Raw genomic sequence first — 18,039 nt, 5'->3', positions numbered from 1 at the left:
CCCTAAACCTAGTTTTCAGCATATTAGTACAGGAATAATTTGCTTCTCAACGGTTACTTTGAAACATATTGATTTTTCAGCCTACACATGTTTTTACTTGTTTGTGATCTTATCTTACTCACATTTCAGAACCGCACAATTCACTGTTAAGATAAAGAATGCAAAATTATCCACCCAGTTTGGCTTCAGACAAACAAATGCAACTCCACACAAACAAAGGGAGTTGTATCCAAACGTTATTTGCTTGTGTTCTTAATATTTCAGTGCTCTGTGGAAGAAAGCAAGTTGGGTAACAAGCTGTTTTGACTTCATATCCAGTACACTTTCAGGTTTCTCTAGTCTCCAAAGCCAAGAATCCAGTCTAAAGATGCCACAAATCTTCAGCATGCTTAAGGCAAGGCAGTGCCATGCTTTTTTTCGATCTTGGTTGCCATACTTTGGAATAAAATAAAAGTTTTGCTGTAGATAAAAAGAAAAGCATGTCTGAGACGTAACCTAAATCTTCTACGCCTATTCCATATATGATTTGTGCTCAGAGGAAGAAACCTTGGGTTGGAGCTGGTTAGATTTGCTTTTTCTGCTGAAACAAGCTCTGAGCTCAAAGCGTTTCATTGGAAGCACCCTGCTTTGATTAACTTTGAGCAATCAAAGCTGAAGCCAAGCTCCTCAAAACGGGGCACTGCACTGGCTGGGTATCCCATCTCCGACCCACTGGCAAATGGTTTGTGGAGACTCAGCACCCAAATCATCCGTTGCGATTCCGGCTGACACAACTTCCTCAAAGAGCAATTTGTGACTTTTCCAGGAAAAGCTCAGGCCTCACAAGTGTGGATGTTGGCATGTGACTGTTGCTCTTGCTATCATGTAGGAAACGGGGTCAGCTTTGTAGAGAGCAGCCTCTTGACTGCTCTGGGTTATTAAACTAGCAGCTTGAAAGCCAGCCTCCCGCAGCCCCCGAAACTGCCTCCCGAGGGTTAGCAAGCCTGAACTGTAGCCCTGTGAAGGACTGCACTTTCTAGCTAAGTAAAACTCTTTTTGGTTCCTTGTCTTTTAGTGCGGTTTCATTTTGGAGTGACTTGTTTGTCCCTGACAATACCAGGGAGTACAGGACTTGACTTTTCAAATAACTTTTGTTTGTCCCCAGCAAGACTTGACACTTCTTGCCCATGTTATGCAAGGCTGTCCTACCCTACATGTGACAGAACTGTTTGGCAAGATCTCCCACCACCTTTCGTTACAGGCAGGGACGCTCTTTCAATCCTGACTGAATGGAAAGTGTTTGCCAATTTGTGTGTGTTTTATTTTCATTTCCTCTGCACAGATCTGGAGAGTGCCTGCCTATAAATACCTGCTTATAGGGTGCTTGTGGAACCACTGTTTTCTCCAGGGACTAGATCGTGTTTTCAAGTCATATCTTGCCATGGAAACAGACAGGTAATGAAGGATCTGAATTGGATTTCGCTGTGTCAACATCTCAGTCATTCACTCAACCAGGTGGCAAACCCTTACTACAAAATAAAGGCTGCAATCCAAAATGGAGGCTACAGTAAAAGCAGGACCCCAAAAACAAAGGGTTCACAGTGTAATAGAGATAAGCAATCTTTTCCGAATCAAAATAAGTAGTGCAGTGGTACCTACCAAATATGATAAGGAAATTTTCAAGTCTTACTATAAAAAGTTTTCCAGTCAATTCTGAATGCGTTTCAGACTGGCCTATGAATTAAAAAATGTATATTAAGACAGAGACCAGAATGTGTGACTGAATTCTGATTCAGTCTTTGCAACTGAACTCCAGACATCATAGAATGATTTTCAAGATGATATTCAAAGCAATGGTATATGTATTTTAAAGTGAGCTTAATCTTGCCCAGATTTTGCACAAAATCTATTGCAATTTGTTATTACACCTTAGACTGTTACAGTATTCAAAAAAGCTATTGGAAATTAAAGGCTATGAACCTGCAAATATCACCATTAACTTTAATAAAACTACCAGCATGTTATTAGGGGCTGCTGAATACCAAGAGTTAATAAATAAAAGTTTTCTTAGAAGTCTTTACTGAACCAATACAAAACTATGTCAGCATTAACAATAAAATTGCTCAGATTTTCCAGGATGCTATTGAAATTATCACGAATTTCTGAATATACAGGTCAATCAAAACAACCAGTCAAAAAAATGAGGGTTTTGGGAAAGACCAGAACTTTCTTTGACAATATACCACACTGAAATGCCTAGAACCCCTGCAATGGATGTAAAAGATTTTCCGTGGTACGTCGCTCTATGCTCTTGATCAGAACAAGAGACAAAGAGTATTCCCAAAAAATTCACCATGTGTTTGACAGCCCTTAGTGAAGACTGAAGAAAGACTTAGGAATCTGCATTTGTCCAGGCAGAGCACACAGTTTCTATCAGCTTTAGTAAACCTTGTAATAGTAAGTCTCATTGCATTATTTTAAAGATTATTTAAGAAACTTAATCTATAATAGTAGTTTACAGTACTGTCATTCCTGGGTAGGAATTACTAATTTCTTGGTGCTGTTAATATATGTTAGCTAACTGGAAAGTGTTATGGAGATCAGAGAGAATGTCAGTAGAGAAATAATTTTCTTATCTTTTGCTTTGCTTAGCCCTTTTCCCTCTTCCGTGCAAAAGAGTAGTGGTAACATTTCGTTCCTTATCCTCATTACTCCATGGAATTATTATTTTGTGTCTCATCGTCATTGAGCCCAATTTGTACCTCGCTCACGACGCTGGCCCAGTAAAAAGGGTGGTAGCAGCATTCCGCCAGAAGGTGAGGAAAAAAGCTATAGAAGGACTACCTAAGTGAAAATGTTTGAAAGTCAAAGGGAGGGCACATGTTTGACTTCTTCACAAAAGAAAATGCTGGTTTCTGTTGCAACATTGGTTACACAATCACATAAGGTTTTATTTTTAAAAGCAAGTAAAAAAATTACAGTGCATCAGCTCCTCGACTGGTGTAAATCAACATGGTTTTATTGACTTTGATGGAGCTTTGTCGATTTATACCAGATGAGGATTTGGCCCACTGTATGGGGATATTTTTATTTCTCTTCTCACTCTATCAGTTAAGGAAAGGGTAATAATCAGCAAGCTGGAAGCAATTATGTGTGTGTGAGGAGGGGGTAGTTTCATAATAGCTAACTTGATATTATTTCCTGTAAAATGCATCAGGAGAATAGAGCCTGGAGCCTGCTGACCAGTTTGTTTTGTAAAGAAATATTTGTTCAAATCTGTTTATAAGGATTTGTCAAACGATGGGCAGAGTCAGCTCAAGCACTTGCCTTCCACTGACACCGGAGGTGGCAGTTCTGGTGCTGACCCAGGGCACCAAGTGACAGCTGGCGAGGAAAGACCCAGGCAAAATTTGGCTTTCTTTTGCAGCCGCGTAAATCTGGAGCAATTCTACCAAAATCAGTAGAAATATTCTCTATTTACAACAGTGTGCCTAAAAGCAAAATTTGGCAGAGTTTTCAACCGAGCATTTATAAGCTGTTTCTGGCAGCAAATAAGAATGGGGGAGGGGATGAATATTCATTGCAGATGCTTTGTAAGATTAACAGAGGCTTTCTGGTGACAATACAGTCTACTAACACAGTCACTTTTAGAAAATGCTTTTTAAAATATGATTTGAGGGAGTTTTCTGTCATCCTTTGATTCTTAGAGCATTTCATGGTGATAAAAAGTGCTCACCGAAACCTCAAGTGAAATGATCTAAATTGTTCTTTTTATCCTGGCGAGGCAGATGAGTCCCGACCTGCGATACCAGGTGGGCTAAAGCAATTGATGGGAAGATAAGATTTCTAAGAAATCATTTTGGATAAATGCATTTCATAAGGTTCAGCTTTAATTATTGTTAAGCAGCCACACATTGACAAGGGAGTTGAAGACAAACAAGTCACAACCAAAATAAATTGAGAGATTTATCAAATTATTTTGAAGTTATAATGCAGATTATCCTAAAGTACCAACACTAGCTCTATTAACACTGAAGTATTCCAACCAGCTCTTGCAATTTAGCTCACTCATCCGTTATCTTTGTTCTCAGGAATGATTTAAACGTATTTTTGTAATGTTTTTAACTTACAAATTTCATTAAAATTACTTCACGCCCTGTTAGAGTGGATGTGGTTATACTAGGCTAATGGTCCTTCTATGACTGTACCTTGAACCCGTATGGCTACGTCTTTCTGAACTGATCTACAGTTAAATTAATCCCAAAAGCGGCATGTAGGTGAACCCTTAAGCATTAGCAGACAACTCATAAAAGACTGGAGAATACCTGGTTCAGAAATTATTCTGGAAAGATGCATAAATGCAGTTTTTGCCCTGACTACGGAGAGCCCCATGCAGCTGCACAGCCCTTCTTCCCTGTGCCGGCCCTCTCCAGCCCTCCCTGCTGTCTTTCCCTGGGAAAGGTCAGGTAGCCTATTAATCACGCTCTTGTCTTTGATTTGCGGTATATATACGTCCACCACTTCCTGGATCCTTTTGAAGCAAGGAACAATGAGCAACTTTCCAAGGAAAGAGTGGGTTTGCTTATTTTGGGATTCTTTTTTTAATAGCTCAAATACAACCCATGTAAGATAAGACACCGTTTCAGCTAGGGCAGGTGACAGTGTTCTGACATTGAATTTAAAACCACTTTCCTGTAGCGAATATGTAACTTTAGGTGTAAGCCAGCAGTTTTTTTATTCTGTATGCTGTTAACAATGCATCTTTCACTGGTTTTGTTACTCAGCTTTTCAGCTACTCATGGAAATTCATGGGGTGTTTTTTCCCAGTAAGTTTCAAATGTATATGCTGTTCTGCACTGGAAAAGACAACTGCAGGGTCATTATCATCTTTTCTAGTGAGAACACAGAATTGAAAACAAGTGCAGTATTGTAACCAGCAATACCTCTTGATTGATTTAAATTCTACGTTTATGTCTCTCTATATATTTGTACGTGTTACAGGTATAAAAGAATTACTCTATTTTTTATAAATACAGGCACCCGGATCCTTTTTGCTATTTAATATATTGCACAAAATGTAACTGCCTACAAACAGTATTCCTAGAATCAATACCGCAAAATCAATTCACACTAAGAATAATTTTAAAAGGATGATAAAACTTTGAGCATGACACGTCAGTGAAATGAATGTAGGCTCTTTTCATTATTTTTCTGCTTAGGTTTTAGATCTTTACAGAAAAAAAAAAATGATGAAAAGATCATTTTCGAATCTGGTGTGCGCTGTGAAGATGATGTCCCAGCTAATTTTGATGCGGACAGAGATTATGACTGAAGTCAGGAATACACAGAAGATTAAATCCTAAACCATAACCCTGTTTTCAGAGAAATGTATTAAGGAAACAAAATATAATGACATACCTAAACCAAGGCATTTCTAGTAAGGCATCTGTCAGATTTTTCCATGAGGTGTAGGCAGTTTAAGATGTGCTGTGACAATACTTGAGATTGTTGTGTTTTAGTATTGCTCAGTTTTCAGGGTAACGGTGGTCCAAAGCCTGAAGACTAATTTCAGGGACAAGCTGAGCAATAGCCAGGAAAAAGGTTAATATTACCAGTTCATATGTGTCAGCTAATCTTTAACTTGAGAAAACATTGGACGAGGTCATCATTAAACCAAGTGAATCTTGAATGTAGGAATGAATTTGAGTTTGGTGTCAAACTACATAGAGGATCAGGTATTACACCAATATCTGATCCTGTACATACCACCGGAGTCAGTGCTTAGCACAGCAGAACTTCAGGCTGTAAGCACAAGTTCTCATAGGCCATATCTGTGGGATGCAGTACATCCCTGTTCGGTCTTGATCAGGGACCAAGATAATCCTGTCACCAGACAGAACTGAAGTCTGCTGAGAGATCTCCGAAAGGCACCTCTCGAGGTCCTGCAGGAACCAGCGCTAATCATTTGCTGCTTTATTCACTCACTGTTACCCAGGCACAGGAGGGAAGGGAGGCAAGTACCAGCTGAAACCCCCAGCCAGGCAGGACTAGGGTAAAAACTGACAAACTACCACAAGTTCCTTTCCAAGTGCTCTAGCCAGATCTGAGAAGAAACATTAATCACATCTCTACTGGCTAAAATAGACCTCAGCTATTCTGAGGTACATATTTAAGGTTCTGGAAGCCTCCTAAGGTTTTTTGTGGGTTGTTTTGGTTTTTTGTTGGTTTATTTTTTTACTACACATGTAGTTAATTGGTTTACCAGTTGGAAGTAAATCTTTGGAAGCAAGAGGCACCCACCTCTTTTTGATCATCATGTTTCCACAGAAATTATGAAGACTGGAAAAGATAGGGCTGGAAGGGATCTCTGAAGGTCATCTAATCCATTCTCCATTCTAAGGCAGGTTGAAACAGCAAGGATCAAATTGCTGGAATATCTCCACTCACATTATCTGTTTCTAGTGTGCAGCCTGTGTCTGGCTCCGCTACGAGGTTTTACAAAAAGAATTAGTGTGGGACTTGTAGCTCCCCAGGGAAGAAATGAAAACAGGATTGGAAGTAACAGAATGACTTCTAAAATGCTGTTGCTGAGCTTGGCCTCCAATTGAGTATCAGTTTAGTAGAACTGTTAATTAAAAAAACTTAATTTGATTACTCTGGTTAGTCCTGAAATTTAAGAAGCTAGTGTCAAGGCCCATAGAGCCTGAGACCAGCTACAGTCTAATTACTAGGCTGGAATTTTTTAATTACTACAGATAAGAGTATTGGGGGAAAACTGTCATGATTCAGAATTCAGAAACCACATCCTCCCTATTTTCTAGCCATCCCACTCAGCCTCTGAGAGGGAGTGTTGAGAGTGTAGTAAGTGGAGGCAGATAACCACATCCCCAATCTGCTGTCATCCTCAGACAGCAGAATTTCCGATGTGCCTTCTGCTTAACAAAGAGAAGTGATGAAAACAAAGAGGATGTAAGAAGTAACCTCACTCGTTAACAGGTGCCTTCACAATAATTACTCGTAGTTGGCCTTTTGCTACAGGCAAAATTTCCAGTGACTTTTTAGCAAATTTCTGCCATGTCTCCACTTAGAGAACTCAAGATGAATCAGCTAAAGACATGAAGACACCGTGAGCAATTTAAGGCCTCTTAAACCCTACGTAGATCCTCTTGTTCAGGAGCAAAGGGTCTGCGGAGCTCTGATAGATCTCCCCTTCTGAATGTCACCTTTGTCGAAAAAGGTTTAAGATACCACAGTCATGAAAAGTTACTGTTGTCTCTTTTGTGAGGTAGCAGAGCAGGATTCAGGCATTTGTGAGGGACATCCTCATTTACAGCTTGGTGCCTTAGCATAAGCCCACCTTTATTATTGGCGCAAGCTGAAACGCTGGGCTGTGAAGGAGAAGGGGTGAGGCGTGGTACCCATCCTGTTCTGCTCTGGGGGGAAGAGTAGCAAGTTGGTTGTGTTAATGCATTAAACTGCCTAGCCAGATTCGGTAGAGAGTGCCTGTCCAAGTTTTCAATTCATTGGACAGGCTGGATCGATGGGCTGAGGCCAACCGGATGAAGTTCAATAAGGCCAAGTGCCGGGTTCTACACTTCGGCCACAACAACCCCAGGCAACGCTACAGGCTTGGGGATGAGTGGCTGGAAAGCTGCCCTGCAGAAAAGGACCTGGGGGTGTTGATCGACACCCGGCTGAATATGAGCCAGCAGTGTGCCCAGGTGGCCAAGAAGGCCAATGGCATCCTGGCCTGTATCAGAAATAGTGTGGCCAGCAGGAGTAGGGAGGTGATCATGCCTCTGTACTCAGCACTGATGAGGCCGCACCTCAAATATGGTGTTCAGTTTTGGGCCCCTCACTACAAGAAAGACATTGAGGTGCTGGAGCGTGTCCAGAGAAGGGCGACGAAGCTGGTGGGGGGTCTGGAACACAAGTCTTATGAGGAGCGGCTGAGGGAACTGGGGTTGTTCAGCCTGGAGAAAAGGAGGCTCAGGGGAGACCTTATCGCTCTCTACAACTACCTGAAAGGGGGTTGCAGAGAGGTGGGTGTTGGTCTCTTCTCCCAGGTGACTAGTGACAGGACAAGAGGAAATGGCCTCAAGTTGCGCCAGGGGAGGTTCAGGCTGGATATTAGGAAAAAGTTCTTTACTGAGAGAGTAGTGAAACATTGGAATAGGCTGCCCAGGGAGGTGGTAGAGTCACCCTCCCTGGAGGTATTCAAGGAGCGTGTGGATGTGGCATTGTGGGATGTAGCTTGATGGGCATGGAGCTGTGTGGTGTTGGGTGGGTTGGTTTTTGGTGGGTTGTGGTTTGTTGTTGTTGTGTGGTGTGGGTTTTTGGGTTTTTTTTTTTTTTCTTTGGTTGGACTTGATGATCTTACAGGTCTTTTCCAACCTTAGTGATTCTGTGATTCTGTGATTATAAGCAGGCCCTGCTAAATAGCATCAAACTAAAGCCGCTTGATTTGTAATGGAAACCTCCATCTTGGGACTGAATGCATTTTAAGGGCTCTGCCAGATGGGCTCTGTTGGATTGAACAGCAGCAATCTTTTAACGCTTTACATCCCCCGTGTCTGCTGTAACCCTCTTCCAGTGCTGTCTGTCCCAGCAGCAGGGGAAATGAGAGCAGATGGTGACGAGGGCGGTTTTGCTGCTGAGTCTGGCCTGGGGACTGTGCGCGCTGAGGCAGCAAGCCCCTGCTTCGGCCACCACTGGCGCAGAGGCAATGGCCCCTGGCAGTGAGGTGGAGGAGATGGGAGGTAGGCAATGTGTAACCATCACAGCTAAACCTGACGGAGTCCAATCATAATGTCTCACACTCAGCCGATTTGCCAAAACCTTCTGCAGCCACCTCATGCTGGCAGCTTCTTCACACTCAATAATTTGACCACAGTGAAAGTTTTTGCTTAAAGCAAAGGATAAGAGAGTGCTGGTGCAGTGCAGGCGGAGAGCAGGACAGATTTAAAAGCCCGTTCACAGCTTTGATCTGAAACTTTTTGGGCTCCAGTAGACCCCTGTTGCCCTGCCAGCAGCAATGCCCACTGGAACACAAACGTGGGCCCTGTCTCCTCCCTCTTGCAACACCCACCCCTCTTGCATCTGGGCGTACCTGCAAGTTTTGTGCATCTCTGTGTCTGGCACCTATGCAAATTAAGCAATCTGTGTCTAATTTATATGTGGTCATAAATACGGCTTCTGAAAAAACACTGGCTTTAGGGGTGTTTAAAAGCGTTAGGCTGAGCCTAGGCTTCGCAGGGAGAGCTCCTTCAAGTACCAGGGTCTGAGCACAGGGGAGATGGGAAGGAGCCTTCTCACTAGCCAGCCTGGAAAGAGCAAGTTTTTGTGGAAAACACAGGTTACAGGTGAAGACCAATGAGCATAGCAGCGAAAAGACAGAACTTGAAAGAGGGCTCTTCCCCACGGAAGGAGGAGTACTAGCTGCCATCCCGTGCTGCATCCATGTTAGGTGCTGCCAGTCTCTGAAGTCCTCTGTTGGCAGAGCCCTCCTCCTGCCAATCGGCTCCTTGGCCCCTCTTCCTCCTAATCCACCTCCTCCTCTGTGTTGGATGCCCAGTGCCTTAAAACTGTGCTGGGAACAGGGAGCATCCAGAGGAGGAAGGGAAGGCTGTCCGCCAGCTGTGCATCACCCCAGCTCCCAGGGACAGACGCAGAAACCACAGCCCACACCGGCGTGCTTGCCTGGAGCTGTTTTCCATAATTCTTTCAGAACAAGTCTTGCTGCTCCCGATTTCTCCTGCTTTTCCTTCTCACCTTGCCCCTCTCCCACCTCACAGGGAGACTGGCTGGGAACCAGCATCCAGGTGAACCAGTTCGGGCGGAAAGCGATCCCAGTCTGTTGACCTCCTACTCCAACTCCCCTTACTGAGGTGAGGGGTAATGGGACAGCCCACGTGCATTTCTGAATATATTGTAGGAAGAGTAAAGGAGGGAACACGACTGGGAGAGGTGGGGTAGTTCTGCAAGGCAGGGGAGAGAAAACTGCCTAGGTCATGCAAGAAGCAAAGTGGGAAGCTTGCCCGTGGGGAGAGGTCCTGACTTCGCAAACCCAGTGGCTGCAGCAGCACAAGGTTCAGCTCTTCAGGGCTGTATATGATGGAAAGGGCTCGGCTATTGTGCGGCACTAAACAGGGCTCACCCCTAGGCGCAGGTCATCATTGGGGTTGTAGGCTTTACCTCTTCTTTCTGAGGCACTGAGCAGTATATTGTTACTTTCCCCACCAGATGACCATCAGAGTTTGCTGCTCCGGGGATGCTGAGAAGTTTGCACCTTCTTTCTCCTGTGCTGTGATCACAGCAGTGAGGTGAGCCCATTCCCGTGGGCTGGAAATACCTGCCTTGGAGCCTAGATAGTTCTGCCAGTTAATCTAGGCTGTGAGCATGGGTGTCATGCACACATAGAGGATGCTTGTCTGCTCTCCTCTCTGCCAGGGTCCTTCACCACCATTAGGGCCTGCATGGGAAGGGGGAATTAGTTTCTGACCAGCTGTGCATCTTTTCCACTCCCTTCATGCCCTTGCAGCCACTTGCAGGAAGGACAAAGGAATAATCCCGAGTCTGGATACTGTAACACTGTAGTTACAAGACAGTAAAACCCCATAAATTCATATAACTGAAAGGCTGGTAGCTCTGGATTGAATGGTCTGGTTCTAAGTCTCAGTAAAATACCTCTTTCTAGCTACTAAATAAAAACTCATCCCTGTTATTTGGGACAACTAAACCATATGTGCAGTTATGATGAAATGTGGGTGCTGCAACTAACTTCTGTTAATTCAGAGAATGAGTATCAATCAACTCAAACCAATGGGTGGTAAGAGGAAAAAATAGTCAAACATGCAAGAACATCCTTCTGTTACCAGAGAGTTTCAGGGTGGCATCAACTGTTCTTAACAGAGAGTTTGGGCAAAATAGTTGACCAGAAAAAAACACACCAAACAAAACCAAAAGACAAGAACAAGACAGGTAGACCACAGTGGCTCAGAGAAAAAGAAATGTGGTGTTGGATTGCATGTCATATATGTATTGTAAAAGAGGATCAATTCAAAAGGGATTGGAAAATTTCATAGAAACCATCTTGTTATCTATGTAAGTAAAAAAAACCCTTCTAATTCTCATGCTGTGCTCAGTCCTGCTGTTCCTGTGAGCAAAGCCCTTTCAGAACTGAACAACAAAACAAAGCCCTTTCAGAACTGAACAACAGAACTGAACCAAAACAACATTGTTTTGGTTCCTCTTACCTGCAGGAAAGCCTGAGGAGGATGGGAAGGAAGAAAATAGTAGCCTTAAGAGGTGCTTTTGGCCTTCTAGACCTTAGCTGGTAGTAGAGACCCTGAGATAACTACTAACCAGCTCATATCTCAGCTATTCTGCAAGTTAAAGTACTATCATTTCTCTTTTTTAAAAATCAGAGCAAGCAAAATAATACAGATACGGAAGATCTTCAAAAGTAGCTTAAAGCCACTTTTGTACTTTATCTCTCAGCCCACACCTTTGGCTGTAGCTCAGGATCTGAGTATCTGTGCATAAATAGGTTTAAAGATCCGTCTTCAGAAGTCTCGGTGCCCTGAGTCAAAGGTGGAGAGCCAGATATTCACCTGATAAGAACTGAAGGAAATTCACTGAAGTCTTGCACGCATGGAGTTACACCAGCAGGCATCCGAACCAGCATGCTCCCCTTTATTTTTATCTAACAATTTCTGTGCTCAGCACCATCTGATAGGTTATGGTGGCTCTTGTAAAGGGAAGAAGCTTATATTGTGCAGACTTTGTGCCGCACAAAGATGCTTCAACTCACCGGGTTACCTGATGGGAAGGGATGAGTGCCCTGTAGGAACCTCTGTGCTGGTGCCAGAATTCTTCTGGCACCTGAGCGAGCAGGTCTCCCATTCCCATGCATGCCTCCGAGGCACTGGTTCCAGGGCAGCAGCTCAGCGTGCCTCACTGTGGAGGCACACCAGCATCCGAGACAAGGCATGGAGCAGAACACAGGCTAAAAGCCTCTGCTAGGCATGAGCTGAGGCTCCTCTCCAAAGCTGGCACTCATCAGTAAGCAGTAAGCCTGGGCAGTCGGGGTTAGGAAACAGCCCTGCAGAGAGGCAGGATACAGCAGAGCTGGCAGCGGCCAGGGTTGGGCCAAGAGGTAGGATCAAGCCAGTGGGTAAGAAGAGCTGAGAAGACAAGAGCCCAGGACAGTGCAGCGGCAGCAGGAGGTGGCCCAAAAGCAGGAGCTGGGAGGAGAAGACACTGTAGTTGGAGCCTGCATGAACAAAAAAAATAGCTACACCTGAAAGGTAGCTCCCCAGCTATATCCCACAACTGTGCGTGCACAAGTAACGCAGCAGAGGTAGCACTAGAAGCTGGTATACCACCACCACAGCTAAATGTCAGCAGTAGCCTAGAGAGAGAACTTCACTCTGAAAAACGCATGGCTGTGAAATCCATAGACAAAACTGATGTCTGCTTCTGTTAGTACCAAAACAGCAGTTTGACCTAAATAGCAATTTCTGTTTGGCGTTGAACGACAAACAGGAATAAGGTCCAAAACATGAGTCATTAAAAAATAAAAAAAGCCCAACATCATGTACTGTGCTCCACAATCAGCCCCTTCCTGAAAGAGGGCCAAAAGCTGTACACATTTCAGAGTCTTCTCTTCCACAGCAAATCTTAATGCAGCTTCAGAATTTTTGGCTGACACCTTGATGACACTGAAATAGAGTCAGTCTACGAAGCACAGATTTTAACCAGGCAGTGGAGGTCCTTACTAATTCCAGTAAGTGCATTAGAATTACAGACTCACAGTATTGCAACACCACATGTTGTACTTACACGTGCGGTAGTTTTGGTTAGAAAATCCTTGAATGCTTACTGTGACCCACTCATTGCCTGGCTCTGTTTTGGATTTTTTTGCTGATGACCTTCTGATGACCGGTTATTGCCCTGCAGGAACGGAGCTCTGACAATGACCTACCAGTCATCGGTCCAGTCTTTCTAACATGCCCAAGTGGGAAAGGATCAGGGAGAATGTCTGAGAAGCTCCTGTGCAGACTTCTGAGACACCCCTAGTACACATGCATGGCATAGTAATTAAAGATTACTTGAACTTACTACTAGTTCAAGTAATCGTTTTCCCTAATTATCACAGTTACTAACTGAAATGTACTTACTATTCAAAATGCTTTCAAAATTACCAAGAAAATACACCAGTTTATGCGCATCCTCAGCTTGCACACATTACGCAGGACTGAAAGAAAGCATGCAGGCATCTATTATCTCTAGTACAGACTACTGCTCCTCAGCATCTGGCCCTAATTAGTTGGCAAGTGCTTTTGCAACATCATGCTTAGTTTCATTTTAAGACACTAAGTGTTTTGTTAGCTTTCTGTTTAACTTACTACTAAAATTGTTACTTTTTCCTTTGTTTGTTTCTTTGTTCAAGCAGTTGGAAGCAGGCAGCTCCACCCAAATTCTTCCTTTCATTACACCAGTGCCCTTGCAATGTTTATCTCTGTGTCAGTTTGGTGCCTGTATTCTAGTGTCTGAAACGTTTTGCCAGGAAGTTGTCAGTGATGTTCCCCTCCACTCCTCCCTCCCCAGTAAATTGTGTACTATTTATCTTAAGGTCATTTTTAAAATAGAGACTATTTATTTTAACAGCTATGTGTATATTTTCATGCTCACAGTTCTAAGTCCCTGAATATATTGACCACAAAAAGTGCACTCACCGATCCTACAGCAGACCATGTGCGTGCAATTACCTCATTTACACAATCACAATAACGACACAAAATTCAATGCCCCATCTGGAAGACAGGAAATAATATTTCCTTTCTTCTACCTTTGTCCGTGTACGTAGTAGACGCTTGAGGATAAGCAGAGTCTCATTCCGTGGGTGGCTATATATACACACATACACAATACACACGCTCACACAATACTGCAGACAATCGGGCCTGATCTCTGTTGGGGCTGCTAGCAACTCTGGTAAAATATTCTGCTTTTTGGCACGAAATATTCTGCTTTTTGGCACAAAATCTCCGTCCGACTTTCCCCATCCTTGCTGTTTCCAGCCCAGGCTGACAGTTTTGGCTGGCTGCCTTCCACGTTCTGGCAGACCTGGGGAAACACAACTGAGCAGAGAGGCAGGAGGAGAGAGGCAGAGCCTCCCCTCTGCCCCACAGGCCTTTGGTGGGGCTTGGGGCAGGTGATGGGAAAGCGAGCCCTCCCAGCCATTTTCACACAGAAAGGGGCGGATCTGAAAGAGCCCAGGAGGACTCTGCTGCACCTTGAGTTGACAAATGAAAACTGCTTTCCTCTTCTTTCTGTCCTATCAAGTGGAAGGAGAGGAACCTCCGGAGAGGAATGAATCCAAAAATCCCTGAGATAGTGTCTACCTGTAAAGAAGTACCACAGCTGCAGGAGGGGCTGGGACGTCATGCAGGTCAAGTGGCAGAAAAAAAGGGGACGATGCAAAATGCTTAGTAGAAAAGGCTTGCAACTAATAGGGAACTTCTGGGTTTGGGTTTTTAAGATCTGTTTGTTGGCATTCCTGAACGAGAGAAGTGGGAAATGACGCCAGCATGTGTTCATGTAGGGGACTCCTACGTTACAAGCTACAAGGGATTCTGGAGGTGATCAGCTCCAAGCCCTCAAGCATACTGCTACCCTGTTCCTGTTGGAAAAGACTCATCCCAAGGGCCACACAGACATTTCATTTTTTAAATGTGGAAAGCTGCACTGAGTTGCTGGAATTAAAATACATACATATATTTAAGCATGATGTTCCACCTCCCGACCTCAAAACCCTGTGCCACATTAATCTGCTTTCAAATGACGAGTGGAAGTATAGACATTTCCAGAAAAAGCATTTAACATGCATTTGTTGGCCAAACAGCATTGCCTCCTTCTCCACGTATTTCTACAAATACAAGCCCTTCTACTGCAGAGGGCTGGTGACAGCTCAAGGGTGAATTTTGAGAAGCCATTTGTTAAAACACTGGCAACGAGCAGTAGCATTGTGCATGCAGAACTCCAGCTTTACCAAGGAGGGGGAGCCAGAGCCTGGGTCTGTTGTGACACCACAGAGATGAGATGGAGCTGGTTCTGCCTGTTTCTCTGCAGTCCCTACCAATAATTCCTGGAGAGTGCAAAGCAGCCCCTTAAAACCACTTCCATCGTTACTCCAGTCAGCATTGACTCCTAGAAGTTGCTCAGCTAAAGTGACCAGCTATGTTCGCTATTACTATCTTCCAGTAACAGAGAAAACCTGCAGGCTGCAGCCACGCTCAGGCAGAGCTTCTGCGTGCCTCCTGCTGCACCACGGGCCGGTCGTGGCACTGGGAGTGGGGAGAGAGAAGATAGCTGAAAATAGACAAAGAGACAGGAGAAACCTAGGAAAGAGAAAAAGAGGAGGACGTAGATGGTGAGAAATGAAAAAGTTGGGTTTGTTTTTTTTCAAGCTTGCCTCACTGTCAGGTTTTCCCAAGCATGGGTCATTAGCCCCTTCCAGTATCGCTTACTGGGAAAAAGGACACATAGAAAATGACTCACCTTTGAGAGCCAGGCTGCCCACACCAGGCATTTGATGATTTTTTGAAAACACAATCTCAAGTGAAAATATTTGCAATGTTTCCTGTCTGCAAAGTTAATCTATCATTCTTACGGCTTGACAGTTTTTGCACTATTACAGTGGATCCGAAAAGTCTTTTTTGGTTTACAGAACTAATTCCTGATGGATTTAAATTTCTGATAGCTCATTTTGCAGAAGCCAGAGTACTACATGGAAAGTTATGCTGCTAGGGAAAAGCGGAGCTGCTTTCTGTACGTGCCAGAAACTCCTGCTGATTACAAGCACTGCAGATGCGCAGCTCCCTCAGATTAATTTATTCCAATTCAGACCTACAAACATGAAATTTCACAATTTTATGAGTTGTTCATGACTAGTGTCGTAACTGGCGTTAGGACCTCCGTCAGGACGTACGCAGAGCTGTCTTTCACAGGAAGATGTAGCACACCAGCTGTGCAGCCCAAGAGCTGTTTGGGGCAGCAAGCAGCTCAGGGGCTGGCGGCTTGCAACAGTCACTGTGCCATCTGTGGTAGCTGCCGTGGAGCTGCCCTGCACGCAAACCCAAAAATCTGGGTACCAGTGGGGGTTTGTTTCTCCCCTCTCCACTCCTCCCAACACCAGTGGCCATCTAACAGCAAAGACAGTATAAAAACTGAGGGCACTACGAAATAACAATTTACGCATTTTCAACACTGTAGTGCAGTTATCTAGGCTTCCTTTTCAATGCTGTCTTGTGAAGAAAAGGGCCAAAAAGTTTATCTCACAGAGGTACTGATATTCTCTTTGCCTTTCAGGTCTTTTAAATTAGGTCAGTTTACAAAGAACAGCTTGACTGTTTAGCACTTGTTATACGACAAAGCAATTGATATTCAATTAATTCACAACCTTGCTCTGATTTTGGATTTGTTATTCCCATTTTCACTGCAGACACTAAGGCAGAGAAAGTTCAATCATCTGCCAAATACTGTGCAATACAGCAGTAGCAGAACTGAGAACAAGGACTCCGCACACTGGATATACCCTTGGCAGCTTCCTTGAGCTGAACATGCAAAACCTGAGCTGAGGCAATGCACACACTCTCAGGAGGATTTCAGCTGATGTCCAAGGCCGCCTGAGCGTATACAGGGAGGATCAATTCGCCCACTTTCTCACACAGTTTTGCAAACCTCCTCATGCCTTACTTTTGCTACCCTCGCGTGTGGGAATCTATAACAGGACTGAAAGGGGCCAGCCAACAAAAGTTAAAGCTGGAAAAGGGACAAATTCAATTAATAACTTCTTTCACACACTAGCTGTTTCTAGTTCTTCAGTAGATGAGTTAAGCAGCTCATAACATCCTTTTAAGAATGGCCCTATGAGCTCCAGCCCTATGAAGCCAAGTTAGGAAGAGATGTCTAAAGGGACAGAGAAGTTTTATTTCTAAGTATCGGTTTAACAAAACCAAACTGAAATACCACCACCTCTTCTCTGTGATCATGTTGAGGTGCGGGTTTAAATCAAGGACCTGTTAAGGGCAGGAGAGGAAGACAGAAGTTTCAGCAGCTTGAACTCACCTCGTGAGTTTCTCCTGATGTCTAAAAAAGACAGGGGGAGCTTCTCTGTTGCACCCTCTGTTGCATATGAGCTCCAGATGCGTGCATGCTATTTCCAGAGTCAGAGGATACAGATGTCATTAAATATGCTGGTGATCTGCTCCAGTCTATTGAATTTTTTTTAATCTGAGATCAACACCAAAAAAAGGATTTGAAGACTCAGCATGAAGAAGGGAAACAACTGCAATGAAAGCTATAGTTCCTGTATTACCAAAACAAGGTGCAGGGCACATATTATACCCAGTATCATGAGCCAAAAGTCCTGACAATTGATTTGGGAGATCTTGCAGGACCTCTGGAAGAAGTAAGCAACATTCCAACATGGTGTTTTCTTCTCACATGATAGTAGGGTTATGAAGCAGCTTTTTAAGACCCAGTCAGTTTTCCTTTTATAGCAGTCTATTTATATACTCCAAATTCAGTCACAGCTTCCACAGTACTGAACTGATTACTATAGTGCTCATTTCCTTATTCTGAATTGCACTTGCATTTCTTTTCTCATTTTTTTATTCTTTCCTTGTTAAATCTATTAGCCTTGCCTTACCCCTACCCTGTTGCTTAGACTCTCCTAGGTTCCCTTTCTAGGGATTTGTGTCATTGACAACTAAGTAATCAACAGTTCAGTTATTGTACTTCAATTAAAAAAAACATTTTAAGAAAAGCTTTCCATCTTCATTCATTTTTAAATGCATGAAGAATAGATTCAACACAGTATTTGGGCAGCGGTTCAGTATCACTCAAATTAAAACATCCTCCTCCACTCCAAACAGACCATGAAAAATAAGATTTCTTAAAACTCACTATCCTTTCTACAGTACTGTTTACTTAATATGTTAGTGAGTGCCTAATGGCCACTGCTCCTTTTTCCTTACAGCATATATTACCAAG

Source organism: Gavia stellata, chromosome 7, assembly GCF_030936135.1.
Source record: "Gavia stellata isolate bGavSte3 chromosome 7, bGavSte3.hap2, whole genome shotgun sequence".
In the NCBI taxonomy this organism is placed as follows: Eukaryota; Metazoa; Chordata; class Aves; order Gaviiformes; family Gaviidae; genus Gavia; species Gavia stellata.
The sequence above is the reverse complement of the archived record's forward strand: the minus strand, read 5'-3'. Positions refer to the sequence as shown.